Source organism: Monodelphis domestica, chromosome 5 (genome assembly GCF_027887165.1).
Source record: "Monodelphis domestica isolate mMonDom1 chromosome 5, mMonDom1.pri, whole genome shotgun sequence".
Taxonomy (NCBI): domain Eukaryota; kingdom Metazoa; phylum Chordata; class Mammalia; order Didelphimorphia; family Didelphidae; genus Monodelphis; species Monodelphis domestica.
Window position 1 is genome coordinate 104,312,228 of NC_077231.1, and position 15,785 is coordinate 104,328,012.

Consider the following 15,785-nt stretch of genomic DNA (forward strand, 5'->3'; position numbering starts at 1 on the left):
CATTACCATCTGATAGCTATTTGATCTTTGAGTCATGGCTGAATTTACTGAGATTCAAACCTATAATATGATTATTATTGTGGTATTTATATAGCTACTCCTATTTGCACAGCACTTCAAAGTTATTTAATCTGAGATGAAAGGTCTGACTTAATGTTCATTCCATTTGAAGAATTCCAAAATTCAGTCTTCTTAAGTACATTGTACATTACATATTATGTGGTATTTTCAACAGGAGGTTAAGTTCTGACCCAACCTATCAAAATCCATGACCTGGATAAGTACTTAAATATTTTAGTTTAAATAAACATTTTATGTTATTGTGCTGAACTGGAGCATTGTAAAAATGGGGATTTGAACCCTAGACTTCAATCCCCAGAAGTCCTTGGTATTTCCCAGAATTCCCTATAATCTCACCTGAGTCTACACCTGGGCAAGATCACAATTAGTATTTAAACTGGCAGCAATGCCTACCTTGCCCCTCTTCTATGCTCTGTTCCTCTACTCGTCCATTGCAATATGTAGTAAGTAAGCTGTGAATGGGCTAATCAGCCCTATGGAAGGGGTTTTCTTATTCCTTGATTTCATTTAATCCTTAATAAACCTCATAAAATATAATATTTTTATCAGTAGAGACTAATTTAATTTTACAGCATACATAGAATTATCACATGTCAACAGTGATTCTTCAAGACATGTAAAATAGATTGAAAGAACTTTGTAAAAAATTTATGTCAGTGATAAGATATACTTATATAATGTGATCAAAGAGATTTCTGACACCATAAAATATTTTATCTGTAAGATAACCCATTAAGTCAGAATTACAAGGTTTTTTTTATTTTGTTTTGGTTTTGACTTGGCCTTCTATTTCATTTATATGACAAGCTCCTAGATATTAATTACCTCCACCAACAAAAAGACATCTTTTCTACAACCCAAGTCTTTGACAGTTGCTCAGGAACCAACTTGCTCAGGGTCCAATAATTAATTTGTATCAATATGTGTCAGAGGGACCTAAAATGAATCTTAATCTTGGACTTCCTGAATTAGAGGGCAGCTCTCTAATGTATGCTCAATTCTACCTGTTTAGAATTGTAGTTGGGAAAGAATATATTATGCTGGATTTTCAAAACCTAACTAGCAATAAAAGTTTTGATCTTCTACACTGACTTGAGTAAGTTTTTTTTAAAGCACCTTAGTACTTAACTAGTAATAAGTTTTAGAAGTAATTAGGTAACTCTAGTCAGTGATTTAAGTATTGAGAGAATGAAAAGGAAATATGGGAGAGGGGGGAAGAGAGTCAGGAAGATCTGGGTTCAAGTTTCACTTCTCATACATACTGGTTGTGTGATCCTGACCAAATTCCTTAACCTCTCATTGACTCAAGTAACTAAGTTTAAATTCCAGAACAATTACAAATCTGAACTGGTAAAGTGAGTTTTTTGGAAATTCCCTACACAAATGAAATTGCAAATCTATACAAAGCCATGACTAGATCAAAGACTATGTGTACTTCATTGCATGTGTACATACAAGTTGAATATTCATAAAGGCATATAAGAAGTGGTCAAGATAAGTTTTTACTTTTCATTGACATTCTGTACCCTTCATGTACACATTAAGACATACCTTCATTCATAGTATTCAATATGCAGCTTCTAAGTATAAAATTTACCTTTCTGTTCCTAATTCTGAAGTGAAATTACAAAAATATATTCAAATTCACTTGTAACTTATTTCTCCACATATACAAAACTCTTATGACATTAAGATTTTCTGAATTCTTAAATCTGAAAGAATTTAATTTTCTCCTAAAAATACCAAATCAAAATATTCATTTGTTAGATTAATAATACAAAAGAAAACATAAACATAAAAAATAAATAAAACAAAAGAAAACTTCTTTAAGTTGAAGAGGAGAAAATTAAACTTAAGCAACAGCATTTTTACAAATAAAATTTGCACCATAGCATTTTGTTTCAGAATGGAGCAGAGAATGAAAAGGTACCAAGTTAAGAAAGTAATATAACAGAAGCTATTTGAAAGTGATGGGAGAAGCTATAGCCTCCAGGCCAGGGAAACTGAGTGGCTCAGCTGCTTTTCTGCCTGAGTGACTCGGAGCAGGTTATTTCATCTTCCAGGACTTCAGTGCCTGCATCTATAAAATGACTGGATTGAATTAGATAATTTCTAAGCTTCCACCCAGTTCTAAGGCTATGATTACATGATGTCCATATCTTAAGAACATAGTTACTGATAAATTTTACAAAAGATAGATCAATAGTTGCAAATAATACTATTATAGAATCCCAGAATTGGAATGGTGTTTAGAAATCATCTAGCTTCCTCATTTTTCAGAAGAGCCATCTGAGGCATAGGGAGGTAACTAAACCATGATAACATTGCTAGTTTGTGGAAGAAGGGAAGATGTTTTTATTATTTAAAAGTTAAGCTAAGAAATTAGCATAAAAAACTAATATAAAGGAAATTATTCTATAAAGAGAAATCAGTGTTTGTTAAACGATATACTATTAAACCATATGAATTAAACCACAAATTGTATAGTTTTTTTTTAAAGTGAAGAACATTAGCAAACATTTGGCTATGTAAAATTAATTTAGCAAACTCTCCCCATTCCCACACATTCCTCCAACCTAAACTCATCATAAGAAACCAAGTAATTGTAGTTCTGTCTGAGAAACAGTGGCAATGTATTTTCCTCTACTGATTTCTGAAGAGAGTTGTAGAAATAAATAGCACTTTGTGAAACAGCAGCACTGTGAGTTCTTTGTATTTCATATATAAAACCAAGTCAGTATCATAATTTTTTTTAACCCTTACCTTCTGTCTTGGAATTAATACCCTGTATTGGTAAGGGCCAGGCAATGGGGGTTAAGGAACTTGCCCAGGGTCACACACTGGAAAGTGTCTGAGGCCAGATTTGAACCTAGGACCTCCCATCTCTAGGCCTCCCTCTCAATCCAGCAGCTCCCAGTATCATCTTTTTATTAAAGAACACTGTTGTTAGAACATGATAAATTCTGCACAAATGAGCTGGCTCATTTTTTTAATACTTGGAACAGGGGACATTAAAATAATAATTTCAAGGAATGAAATCAAGGACATTTAAAGGGGGATTCCAAAGTATGTTGTAGAGAGGGTAAGTATGAGGTGTAAGAATACTGAAAAGGTATGTATGTAAGCTTATTGGGGAGAGGGGTAAATTTATAAAAGGTACTAAACATCAAAGAGGATTTTGTATTTGATCCTGGAGATGAAAACATTCTGAATGGCCTTTTATTTGCCCTCAAATTCCATCTCCTGCTGGTTATATCTCCTAAGGGTCTGACTTCCATCAGTGCTAACTACCATCTCCCCCTGTGTACAAGACTTCCACTTCCTGCTGTGCCTATTTATCTAATCTCTAAACTCAGGTAATAAGAGTGATCTTCCATCCAACTCAAACTTTCATTTCCTACTTTTTATGAGCAACTTCCACCTTAAACTATGACTACTTGATCTCTCCCCTCCTTTGATGAGAAAAGTCTCCAGATGGGAAGATCCCTCTGATCACCCAGCCTTCCCTCTCTTGACAGTTATCACAGAGGAAGAAGGGAAGAGAATGAGGAAAATTGATGAGGAGCTGGACTTCTACCCCTGATGTGTCATCTCCTGCTTAATTTCCAGCCTTTAAAGGGAAAAAGAGAAGTGAAATGGGGCTTCCCATTTGCCCTTGCACCTTCCATGTGACTCCTGCCTGATCTCCAGCCTCCTATGGGAAGAGGACTAGTGCCTTGTCTTCAATGATTAGCATACTTACACCTGGTCACACCATAGGCATCCCAGAGATTCTGAAACTTTGTAGTTCAACATTCAAACTCCATTCTCCTCCCTCACCATGTGATTCTTTATTCCCATCTCCCTCAACTGTTTTTGAGCCCAAAGTTCCAATCAAAGCCACCCATCCCTTTCACTGTGCTCTCTAATATGCCTGTGCTATAGGTAACAGACTTTCCTTCATCTTGATCTTTTCTTCTCTTATTCCTTCCATCTCCTAGTGGGATTGAGGCTTAGTTCCCCTGCCCCTCCACAATACAGTTTCTTTGGTTACCCTTTCCAGTACTGGCTGCACCTTCATTCATTCCTCTCAGGCAAGGCAGAGGACTTACTGTTCCTTGCTCCTCACTGTCACTTTCAGGTTTTCTCTCTACCTCCAACACTCAGTAGTCTCTCCTTCTTTGAGGTTCATCCAATACATATCTTCTACTCAAACTGAATCCTGTTAGCTATTGTCTTTAGACTTCCAGGTCACTTCCCTTCTAAGATTCTAAACTTTTCCTGTATCATCTGTTGGTCTCTGTGTGTTGTCTACAGCTTCTGAAAAATTCCAAAAACTCCTATTAATTTGTTTATGCCAACCCCATGATATATTGAAAATCATGATATAGAAGGGATACATCCATGTGAATGTATATATATATGTAAATATATATATATATATGTATATACACATCTATATGTACTCTTTCAAATGCCCTAATCACTCAGTTCTTCAGCCTACTTATAAGTCTCATGAACTACTTCTCCACCCCATCTCAACCACACACATAGTCATACCTTTGATATTTCTATTATCCATAAATGTGCCACCTCCATGCCTAAGAACTCCATCTGAAAATAATCTATTGGCTTTTCATCTCTCATTTGGCTTTCCTTTACCAAACCCTATACTTTATACTACTCACTCTCCTTTTCCCTCCCATCTTGAACCCTTGGTGAACTCTACATTGCCCCCTTTCTCTTGAATCTTTAGTTCCCTTATCATCACTGATTGCCTCTTATCAAGCCTCAGTCTTGAATCACTCCTACAAGTTATTGCCCTCGAACTTGTTTTTAAATGAAGATAGAAAAAAGCCACAACCATTCTGACTCAACTGGCCATTATTTTTTGTTAAACCCTTACCTTCCATCTTGGAATCAATACTGTGTATTGGTTCCAAGGCAGAAGAGTGGTAAGGGCTAGGCAATGTGGGTTAAGTGACTTGCCCAGGGTCACACAGCTAGGACGTGTCTGAGGTCAAATTTGAACCTAGGACCTCCTGGTTCCCAATCCACTGAGCTACCCAGCTGCACCCTCAACTGGCTAGTCTTGATGCCAGACAATCCTTCTACATCTTCCTTGTCAACTTTTTCATCCTTCCTCAAGCCTCCCATGGCTCCTCCTACCCTTTCTACCTCATATTTTAATGAACAAATTGAGACCATTTGCTGTGAGCTCCCTCTTCTTTCTTCTTTATTACTCATGTTACTTCTACCACTATGTCCTTCATCCCCATCTCACATGATGAAGTAGTCTTCTTACCAATGCTAGTTCCTCTCTAAGAGCACAACATTACAGAACAGTTGCCTATCTTGCAGAAGGAGCTACTTCATCAGGAGCACCCTACCTTGTTGAAACACAGACCTGGGTCAAAACGAAATAAACTGGAGGTAAAAGTTTTATAGTTCAAAAGTTTTATAGACTTTATATCAATTATATTAATTATATCTTTAGGAAAGCAAGCACCATAAGGATTACATGGCTTCCCCAAGGTGAGCTGAGAACATGAATATTACCTCCCTAGTATTGGCCCTCATTTCTACCTTTCTTGTACAGGCAAAGATCTAGTATGAGTTACTGCATGTCACGCATATGCCTTGTGCCACTATCTCCTTCTTTACCTCGTTCACATAATGAACTGGCATTACACCTTACCAAGGCTAAATCTTCTACCTGTTTAAACAGTCCCACTCCATACCATCTCCTTCAATAGACTATCCCATCTGTGATTCCCACTTTTATCTCTTCCTATCTGTTAGCCTTCTCTACTGCCTACAGACATGCCTAAGAACTCCTGTTCTTAGAAACCTTCATTTGATCCTTCAATCTCTGCTATTGTCCTATATCTCTTGAACCCACTGGGAATAAAGTCCTGAAGCCTTTTATAATAGGTGCCTCACTGTCTTTATAACCCCTTAAAATATGGCTTTGGACTTTATCATTCTATGAAACTACTCTCTAGTTATCAATTATTTCTCAATGATTAAATCCAATGACTTTTTCTGAATCCTCATTTTCTTCTACCTCTCTATAGCTTTTGACTTGATCAATCATCCCCTTCTTGATGCTTTCTTCTCTAGGTTTTTGGGACACCACTCTTTCCTGTTTTTCCACCTCAGACTCCTTTGCTAGATCTTCATTATCTATGCTGACAATTCAACCTATCCTACCCTAACTTCCCTGCTGAGCTCTAATCCTATCATATCATCAACTGCCTTTCAGATATCTTGAAAAGGATATTCAATAGATATCTTTAAAAAAAATCCTAATTAAAAAAATGTAAATGAAAAAAATTTAAAAATCCTTACCTTCTGTCTTAGAATGAATACTGAGTATTGGTTCCAAGACAGAAGAGGGATAAGGGTTAGGCAATTGAGGTAGGTTAAATGACTTGCCCAGAGTCACACAGTTTATGAAATGTGTAAAACCATATTTGAACCCAAGACCTCTTTTTTCCTGATCTGGCACTCTATCCACTAAGTCACCCAGCTGTTCCTCCAGAAGACATCTTAAGGTCAGCATATCCAAAGTGGAACCCATCTTTCCTCCTACATTGTCTCCTCCAATTTCCCTATTTTTGTCAAGGGCAACAACATTAGGCCTGTGAAATAGGTGTCATGCTCAACTTTACACTGTCTCAACCTGCCTCCCCTCCTCCCATATCCATCCCAAACTGAGGTATATTAAATTTTCTCTTATTTATTCTGGGTGTCCTAAGTCCCTAACACTCAAAATACTCAAATGGATCTATGATCTTAATGTGGCTATTCTTTTCAATAGTGCAAATGGAAACACATCCATGCCTGCGCTTCTTACTCAATTCTATGTCCTCTCACAATTTTGCCAGAGGTTTGCCTAATAGGTTGAGGCTTTTCCTTAATTCCTCTTGGCATTGTAGGATTAACAACAGAACACACAGACTAATGGTAATTATTACTTTTTTTTTTACCCAAACATTTCTTGGATGAGAGCTTTTATTAAGCTTCACTTTTGTAATTGCTAACTCATACCCTAATACCACAGATAAACCAAAAGTTATATGAAACTGTTGTTCAAAATTTTCAATATTTTTAGGGAGAAATACCTGATGATTTGAAGGTTCTCTAATATGAGTAAGACTTAAATCTATATTTGAGTCCTCCAATTATATTATGTTTCAGTTTCCACTATAGTCCTTGAAAGTGGATCACTGCCAATTCAATAATTAATAAATTTAAATTGAGACCAAGCTACACCCATCTTGGAACTCTAACATACAAATAAGTAAACAGCAGCAGCATTTACTAGTCATCTGGTTGTTTCCTTCTAAACAGTCAACAAGATAGTATAGTTTAAAAACATGCTTATACAAATGCCATAATTCAGATCAGTTTCCATTTTTGGTGCCAGATCTTAAATATTTTTTTCTTCCATTTGGTAAGAAGAGGAATAAAAGGATAAAGAGAAAACTAATTATCTGGGTTATGTCTTTAAACTCTTATGTAAAAGCATATTTCTAATGCTTCAATATGGAAAGAGTCTGGACTGCTTTTCACACATTTGGCAGTCAATCCTTGAGAACATATTTTTGACCATTATCCTGCCACTCTGTTTAGTTTTATAAAATAAGTACAAGGGGGGTACATATAGGACTAATTCAGTTAAAAATAAACATCTTCTCTGTAGATTTTATTTCTACCTTCAAATATATAAACACAACCAGAAATCACATCAATACTAGGTTAAGAGCACAACATTTTTCAATAGTTACTTTTTCTATGGTCTGTAAACAAGACTAGAAAACCTCAAAATGAAATTATCCATGTGATTAGTAATGAACAAAGCTAAGTATCAGAAAGCAGTTCAAAATTCCTATAAAGTATCCAATTACAGGAAACATCTGTGACTCACTAATGCAACTTCAGACCAAACATTACCCTTTTTAGAAATTATATAACGTATAAATATATACATACATAGTTATGTACATATGTAAAAGAACCATTTAGCAATTACAGTCACAAAGAGATAGAGTAGTGAGAGCTCATCTAACATGTTATCAAATTAAAAGAAAAAAACACAGAAGGTAGGCTTAATTAACCTGTCCCCATACACACAGAGAAATACTAAGCAATTCAGCCTTTCAGACTGCAAATTAATCTTTAAAAAGCTATTTAGATGGAGTATATATGTAAACAATATAACACCAAAGAAAGAATGTAGATAATTTTCTTCAGAATATTAGCCTACCATTTGTTTATCAGTAAAGAACATTACTGCATTTATACCACAAAGGTCAATTTAATTTTGAGTGTGTGTGTGTGTAAATTAACATTTTTTAAACTCAGCTTACAGGATAATCAATACATATAATTTTAAAAATATATTTTATTTCTATTTTTATGAGCAATTGGCCTGAATGGGGCAAGTATCTGATAACCCTGAGGGTTCAGCTAAAAGAGCAATACCAATTGTATTTCTATTTTAGCTGTTAATTTCTCTTTTTAAAAAGGTTTATTAATTTTAAAAATAGTTTCCAAAGTAAGATGCCTAAAGTGAGAAATCTGGGGGGTGGGGGGAAGCCTAAAATGGATCATTAAGATTTAGAGCTAGAAGAGATTTGAGAATTCATCCAGTGAGCCTTCCTCCTATGAGCTATGGGTTCAGAGAAACAGTGATTTGCCTAAAGGAACCAATCTAGGAAGTAGCAGAGCCAGAATACAAAACCAGGCCTCCAGATGCAATGCTCTCCATGATGTGCTCCTGAACAGAAAGATCAATCTGATATTCTACTAAACAACAATTTACTCAACACTTTCAAATACACTTAGTCAAAACTATTTTAGTAGCAATACTTTGTATTTATTTGGAAGGCAACTTCATCCTGAGAATCTCACATTGGCTAACTTCAGCTATCCCCACAGAAACAAAAGGAAGCATCACATTTACAAATTACAATGTTTTCCCCAAATGCCAGAGGAAATATTGGCAGTTATACAAGTCACCTACTGTGCACCATTATAGAAACAATGTATTCTTTAGGACCTGTGCTGTGTTAGAAAGAGGCTGGTTTACAAACAGCTTAATTTAGATCATGTCCTTCACCCACTGGGTGAACATGTATTCTGAACTGGACAAATTGAGAATATAAATGGAATACTTTAAGTCATTTTATTGATAACTTGTGACCAGAAATTCTTTATCATGATACTCATTGATTCTAATTTCTAGACAGTAAATATTTTTTAAGAAAATAAGATTTAATAGGCCCAAGATTCTTAGTGGCTACTAAACACTTTAAATGATCAAAGTTCCCAAATAGTGTCAGTGTTTTGACTATGTTTCTGTCCACTGGAAACATCTTTATGTGAGGGGAAACAGTTGCCCTCCCCCATGTGCTTAAATAGTTAAAATGTAAGAATGTAGTCACAGATTGTTTACACCTTTAAGAATGTATTATTCACAAATCTTAACAGAGATAGAGAGGAAACCAAGGAAAAGCAGCACAAGTTCTATTAAACTTTGAAAGAAAAGATAACTAGTGATAAATTCCTAGGGGGAAATTTGAGGTGCGGTAAAGTAGTGGAGTTTCTTTAAAACATTACAGATTTATAATAAATCATCAGATAGCCTTTGCCCCTTTTCTTTTGGGGGACAATCCCAAAGCTTCATAATGTTTCTTTAAATTTACTTTATGAAAAACTTCGCTTCTGCTGTACTTACTATGGAAATGGCCCTAGTAAAAAGCTAGATCCCAGTAGATCATGTTAAGTGCTGGTTACTTTACACTGGATTTAAAATCAGAAACAAACAAAAAAGATGATTATAAAAACATTACAGGAAACCAAATAGCCTCTATTTAAATTAAAAGCAATCCCAGTCTGATTTTTGGAACACACTTGGAATTGCTTTTTGGCATGCCACTGCTACATGCTGCCAAAATTGTGTGTAATTGGAAACATTTCAAAAAGAATTGTTACTAAATTCAAAGACCATAATTGCAAGCTATGGATCTGTGCCTCAGATTAAAAAGGGCAGTAGAGTCAGACTGTTAATATTTTCAACGGATTATTGACAGATCATTTCAGAGAAGAAGCCCACAAAGCAGGACAACAAAAGTTCTGGGTTATTAAAACTAACAATTTGGATACATATTTTAGAAAATACATAACCAGTACCTGAAAAACTGAAAAGAACATTAAGGAAAAAAAACATAAGTCTAACATTTTGGGGCATGTGTTCAGTCACTGGAAATAAAAGGCAAGTCTATCAAGGGTTTACCACAAATTTTCAAGTGAGAAAAATAAAACTAGGTGTTTTTTTAGGTATATTTAAGATTAATCTAAGAGACCTTAAAAACACACTCCAACACAAATGGTAATGATGGTAAGAAAAATAACAGCTGCTTACTAATTTACAGTTATGAGCATTAAAAAGTTTATATTGGCTCATGCATATGCCTCCCTGACATTTTAATTGATTAAAAATGTATTTTATAACATTTATAACAGCTGTCTTTGTGGTAGAAAAGAATTGGAAATTTAAGAGATACCCCATCAATAAGAGAATGGCTAAACAAATTGTGGTATATGATTGTGAAGGAATACTACTGCTCCATAAGAAACGATGGGCAAGCTAATGTTTCAAAAACTTAGAACTTCATAATATAATGAACAGTGAAATGAATAGAACCAAGAAAACATTATATACAGCTACAGAGTTAATACTGGAAAAATAAATTGTGAATGTTACCTCCAGAGAATAAATTGAAAGGTTAAAAGATGAAAGACAAATTATATGAATAGCTTAGTCTCCCAGACAATATCTTTTATGATTTGGGGAGAGTAGGGAAGGATTGGGACACTTGTGGATGGGTTTTATGATGTAAACATGCAGAAAAGGAAGCTATAAGAGATCTGTGATTTCATTTATGTACAGTCCTCTTTTTCTTTGTATATGGAAATGCTTGTTTTATTTGGTTGCATAAAATTTGGAATAAAAAATAATTGTTAAAAAACAAATGTATTTTGTAAATCCTACCAAATCAGTTTATCCTGGGCAATCATTCTGTGTTTCTAGAACTGCCAAAAAAGATAAGGTAACTTTAATGTATTTAGTCATGAGCATAATGTGAAGACACACTATGAATTATTATGTACCCTTTGAGAGGTCCCTCTTCTCTCCAGAACTGGAAAAACTCTTTGAGAGTAGACCAGCACTTAAGGAACTGTTCCTGGGAAAACTGTATCACTTTGGCAAACAGTAAAGTGATCTGATTATTCTGTTATGGTATCTGTGCCAGAATTGTCACGACATCAGTGAGCTATAACATGTAAAACACATTTCTTCCCACCATGTTTCTTTTGTGAGATAGAAAAAAAAGAAGAAATCTAACTAGTATTTGATTATCTTTTTTCAGACCCGATCTTTGCAACAGCCCCAAAATATTAATTCACTAACACACATAAGGTTATTCAACTTCATACTTCTGAAATACACTGAAAACAAATAGATACCATTACTAGGTAAGATGACCAGCTGTACTTCTGTGAGTCTAGAAATTAGGGAAGTCAAGGCACAAAATTATTGCTTGACTCAAAGAAGCTATCTTGATTTAGCGCATAGCAGTCAGCCCAAGAATCACTTCCTACAGAGACTACTGAGGCATCCCAAAACAGCAGCAAGTGCCAGTGTCTGGAACACCACCTTTCCTAGTCCAGTCCCATCACTCACATTAACTTTCTAAGGAAAAGAGGGTTCTGTGAAGAGGAACAAGTGGCTCTGAAAGTGGTTCCACCCTTGCAACTCTGTACTTCTTTAACAAATTAATCTCATAACTACAAAGGAAGAAAGATTAAAAAGCAAAACAAAACATTAAAAACTAAAACTTCCTTAGTACCCACCTTTGGAAATAATTTGAAGGTATATTTTAAGCAGCCTGAATAGTTTCAGATTGAAAAGGGGGTAAAAAATTCCTATCTCTGTTTGATCTGAGGTGAAAAAAATACTCATTTCTCCAAATTAGAAGAGGTCTATAATATAGTCACCCCTTGGAATGAGCATCAAAATTAATTTTATTTTTAAAAAATATAATCTGCATAAGTTTATCCAGGAAATGACCTAAATTAACTAGTTTACTAGTGAAGATAAATTTTTCAGTAAGCTCAGTGTTATCCCAATAAATATGAAGTATTCATATTTGAGGTACCCAAAAGAGTCACTAGATCCCTGGAAAATGAATCAATAAAATCTTTGTCCTTCTAGATGAAGTCATTCCTGATACACAATACTTTGTATTTAGACCTCCAGTTCTTATAGTCTTAGTCAAAGTCAGAAGAATTGTTACATTCTTCTAAAGTTTTCACTTGCCTATTAAAAAAAAACCTTAATTAAACAAAACTGTAAAAAAAAATGCTTATTTTTATTTTGCCCTTTTCAGAATTATCATAGATCAGGATATGGGGGGTGCTCAATTGCTTTCACATACATCTGACTCCAATCTTAATAGTTTGGCTATTAATCTTGTAAAGATTTTTGGTTTTCTCTACCCTCAGCTGATATTAAATTTTATTCAGGTGTCTCAAGCAACCCTTTATTATACAGAAAACAGGAGCTACTGTATAATGGACTCTTGGTAGTTAAAAAAAAAAAAAGGATATACTCCTTTAGTAGCTTTGGTTTGCTGGCTGAATTGTCTGAATCTTTCACATTAATAAAGTAACAACATTTTAATTTTCAAAATGTATTAATCAATAGTTATTTAGTGATAAATTACTGATTGGAACCAAATTTTTGTAAGGGAGAAAAAGTTACCAGCTTCACTGAGTTACATCAATCTATAGCAAAAAAAAAAATGGCTAAGCGGTGCAGTTTTCAATTTCCTCAGGAAAAATGTAAACTTTTTTTGAAAAAATTTTAAAAGTTTATTTATTTAATTAATTTAGAGTATTTTTCCATGATTCCATGATTCATGTTCTTTTCCTCCCCTCCTTTCACTCCTCCTCCCATAGCCAACAAGAATGTGAACTCTCTAAGTGTGGATAATGTGCATTTATTTTTGACACCTTTTAGTTTTAATATGCAAAGTATTCAGTTAGCCTTTAAATCCATTGTATAAACATTTCTGAGAGTTTGTAAAATATCCCCTTCTTTGTTTCCTGACTCTCCAGTTGCAGGCATTTAAAAACACTTTGGTATGGATAGAATGCTTTATTTTACTTTCTACAACCCCTAGCTGCGGTACAAAGGCAGATTCCGGTCTAAGACCAGAGCTAATCACCCAAGATGAAATCACATTTAAGGCACACTGATTTGGATACAACAAGACTATAAAAGAAATGGCTGTTGTTTACATTTAAAACTCCCTGGTGAGAGTAAATATTGTTTAAGAGAAAAAGGTTTGACAAATGTAACATCCTTTTCAGAGTTGTCTCAATGTCTGTAGAATCTTTATATTAGGTAGAAACTTAATTCTAGATGATTCTACTTAATTGACACAGGATCTCCCTGCTCCAATCTAAAAACACACATGTTACCGGGGAGAGCAGACCAAAGTTGCTGTCTCCCAAGAGGCTAGGAATATATTCTTGATAATAGAAGAGAGCTGAAATATTGACACAACTGAAGATAACGGAAAAAAGTAAAACCTTAGTGAAAAAGACCAGTTGTCACCCAAGTGACAGGCAGCAGTTGAGTTCACGCATCTGGTGCTTCAGTAAGACAAACATTTAGCAGCAAACACTCGTCTATATCTTAAGCCTACCTGCAATCAATCAATCAACATTTATTAATGCACCAGGCACCAGGAATACAAAAAGAGGCAAAAGGCAGTCCTTATCCTTAAGGAACACATTAGATGGATTTTTTTCTTTTATTGAGTTGGGAAAAAGGAAAATAAACACATATAAAACTAGAGGTAAAAATATTTTAAGTAATAGATCATGATGACTTTCTTATTCTGCACATAATTATGTCGGATATTCTTTTAATTCTCTGTAAATTTAACTTAAAGCATATGTACCAAACACTCATATACTTTGATATAGGTAGTATCTTTAAATATTCTCTCTTCCTTGGGTCAATTTCTGTGGTGTTGTTTACCTTGTTCTTAGTTCCCCCATCCAATAGAAATTCTCATTTGAGCTGGTAATTAAGTGTGTTTAGATAGTGATTTGGAATTCCAGTTGGACAAGTTGTAACACTGATGTTCCACCTTCCTTCCTTCCCCTCCCCCAACTATTATTTTCCCATCCTTCAATGTTCTTCATGTTCCTGAAACTTCCCATAGCCAAGTTATCCTTAAGTTATCCCAAAATACCACAACAGCGCCAATAATCACCAGAGAAACAGTTTCTTCTTCTTAGCTAGCGATAAAAACCTAAGACGATTCTGCTCCATCAAGCCCTAGCTATGCTGTTATTGTCTCATTTTCTTAGCATTTTTGGTGCTAGGCTCAAGGAAATTCCTCCCTGTATACGATACACCCAAGTACACCTAGCCACCAATAAAGAGCGTAGTCAGCAAACACTAAGTAAGTAGCCCCTACTAAGAGAAAAATCTCCCTTCACTCATTTCCATATTCCAAGCAGAAGGTAACAGGTAATTCCAAACGTTTGTTATCCTCCCCCACCCACGGAAGTTCCCTAAATACCGAGGTCATAGACTAAGTTTTCTGCCCACGATAAAAATAAATAAATAAAAAAATAATTAAAAAAAATTAAAATGATGTAGTTAATGCGAGTCACATAAATTCTGGGTTTTACTTTTTTTTTTTTTGGTCTTCTGCCAAAAATTCTCCAGATAACTGTCCGTAATTTCATTCGAGGAAGCCCCATCCTCGATGGCACGACCTCCACTTCACTATATTACTTACAAGGCCGTCTTGAATCCTAACCGAAAGTTCCCCTATACCTCTCCAGCCCCCCAGCCTACTCAGAATGCATTACGTGTCACTGCGCATCCACTTACTTTGAGTCGACAAAGCAAAATAAGTCCTTTGGTTGGATGCGGCGATTATTGCGATGAACTGAAGGAATGAGATGGGAAGGAGGAAAATCAAAGTCATTGATTACCAAGAAAATAACTCATTTCCTCTGTAGTCCCTATTTTACGTCTCCTCTAACAAGTGTCGCGGAGAAGTCAGTGAGGGGGAGGAGACAGCAAGTTGTAGGCACCACAGTTACAAACACTACTCGCAGGCAAAGAGGAATGAACTACCCTTCCTGCTCTCAGAATACAAGGGTCTTCACTCCCAAACTAATGGTCACAAGCTTTCATTCACTGCTCCGAGTCACGGACTATTCTCCCAGCCCATTGGCTGCCTCTGGCCTGGTGAGCCAATCCCTGAAACTCTGGGCCGCCAGGAATTGAGAAAACCCGGATTTCTGGATTTTCAGGAGAGGAAGGATTGTTTTTTTTTTTTTTTTAATATTCCCAAGAAGAGGAACAAATTCTCCGCACGTGCATGAGACCTCTGAATCTGGGAATATTGTGCCCAAACGCTTTGGGCATAATCCTTGGGTCCTGTTTCTATGGGTAACCATATTAAATTGTTGATTAGCGGAGCTGGAGGAAAGGTATCTACTATTTGAAGTTTACCTAAACCCAGTTTGTTTTAAAGGGCAGAGCCATCTTCTCCTTCCCGCCTCCACCCTGCCCCCACCAGCCACCGTTCCCAGTTTCTGTTATAAATTATACTGATGTA

The 15,785-nt window shown here is 35.5% G+C and overlaps 1 protein-coding gene across 1 annotated transcript in view; it reads right to left on the reverse strand.

Moving 5' to 3' along the window:
• The window catches only part of PRICKLE1 (prickle planar cell polarity protein 1), a 102,620-nt gene extending 87,263 nt beyond the window's left edge, over positions 1 to 15,357 (reverse strand). The window contains exon 1 of the mRNA XM_007503144.3: positions 15,050 to 15,357. The gene's annotated coding sequence lies outside the window, so the exon portion shown is untranslated. The remainder of the gene's footprint in view (positions 1 to 15,049) is intronic.
• Between the last annotated feature and the right edge of the window lie 428 nt (positions 15,358 to 15,785).